This window comes from Acomys russatus, chromosome 2 (genome assembly GCF_903995435.1).
Source record: "Acomys russatus chromosome 2, mAcoRus1.1, whole genome shotgun sequence".
NCBI lineage: Eukaryota > Metazoa > Chordata > Mammalia > Rodentia > Muridae > Acomys > Acomys russatus.
The window spans coordinates 95,135,481-95,137,208 of NC_067138.1; the positions used below are offsets into that span (position 1 = coordinate 95,135,481).

The window sequence follows — 1,728 nt, forward strand, 5'->3', positions numbered from 1 at the left end:
GAGAAAACAACTGGAGCAGAAAAAAAAAACATAAAATGCAAGTATTACAGGGATTTTGGCTAGAAGGTAGTCAGATTAGCTTAGAGGATTAAAATAGATTAATACTGCTTAGTTGTGTCATCAATCTTGTTGAATAAAACTATAGTCTCCATCTTGATTATTCGAAAGCTAGCCAGGTTAGAAAAAACTGCCACTTTTAATTTCCTACAACAGTGCAGGGTCCATTCTCTGAGTGTTGCAGCTGGTAAGGGACAGGGCCAATCCCACTGTCATGACCTCAAGGCCTGCCTAGGTGGCTAGGGACAAGGGAGGGAAAGAGGGTGGCTCTCCCTTATCCATTGCCCCACTGCACAGCAGACAAGAGGCAATGCTTACTCTCCCAACACTCAAGTCCTCAGAGCTGCCTCAGCCACAGTCCCCATATCCAGGGCTGTCTCTACTATGCTGCTTAGTTGAGGGGCAGGGCCAGCTCTCCCACTCTGACGACCCTTGGGGTCAGCTCTTCTGCCTGCCCTAGGTGGCAAGGGGCAAGAGTAGGGGCCCATCTCTCCCTTGCCCGTGTCACCACACAGTAGACAAGTTGCAGGGCCAGCTCTCTCACACTCATGTCCTTGAGCTGGCTTGCCTCCCCACCACCACCACCTCCACCCCCAATCCACCACCAAGGTCAGCTCTAAGACCATGGATGTCAGACCCCTGCTGCTGCAGAGCCAAGGATACAGACATGGCCCCAAGTGGCAGCACAAGCCAGGATCTAGGTGGCATCACTGGCTACTCACATTAGGTGGTTCCTCACTACCCTCAATTCTCTAGTCTGGCCTCTCTTCATTGTGCCCACATTCTTGTTTCTCTTTCTCTTCCATTTCTTCACCACTTACTCATTCCTCTTAGTGGCAGCAAAGGCCTCTGACAGCAAAGGACTCCAGACAGGTTTTCTTGGGCATGGTCTACCCCCATCCCAGGCGTACATAGCACTGGACTGGTGGTCATCTCAGGCTAGCTCCCTGCCAAGCCCTATGGCACCAGACGACAGTCATCTAAGGCTTGCTTCTTGCCCAGGCTACCATGTGGCCCCATGTGAAGATCATCTGTTCTGGACTCATTCCCACTTTAGGGTTGGGGCCTTTATAGTCTTCAGCTAGCTCCCCACCCTGGGAGCCTGTCAGGGCATGCTGGTTGCCAGAATGGTGTTCATCTTGGGCTAGCTCTCTGTCTGGGGTGGGGGTGGAGGCGGGGGTAGGGTGTGGAGTGTCTGGGGCCAGCCTGGTGGTAGACTCAGGCTGGGGAATATTACACTGCTAGTCATTCAGAAGGTCACAGTTGGGTGTAGACATGGCCTTTCTCCTCCCTGCCATCTACTGGCACACATGTAACAGCAGCCACACATGCAATGCCTCTAGGGGCAGAGCCATTGTACTTTTGTTTCAACTATTTCTCACTTGTTATTAGGTCATTTCAGCACACAAATATGCTTCATTTCTCTCTTCCAATGTGTGTATGCATGGTGCTGTGAGTCAAGCCCAGGGCTGTGTGCATGCCAGACTAGACTAGCACTGTACCATGGAGCTAATACTTCTTAGCTTCCATTAATTTTTTTTTTTTTCTGTCTGATTTCTTTATCTCACTTTGGAATGAAATTCTGTCTTGGTTTGGTGTGGTTTGGTTTTGCCTTAGTGTGTATAAAAATCCCTTTGTTGCTGTGACAAAAATACCTTGACAAAAGCAACT

General features: G+C 49.8%; 1 pseudogene; it reads right to left on the bottom strand.

Moving 5' to 3' along the window:
- Nucleotides 1-1,286: 1,286 nt before the first annotated feature.
- On the bottom strand, nucleotides 1,287-1,407 carry LOC127207887 (uncharacterized; annotated as a pseudogene).
- Nucleotides 1,408-1,728: the final 321 nt, after the last annotated feature.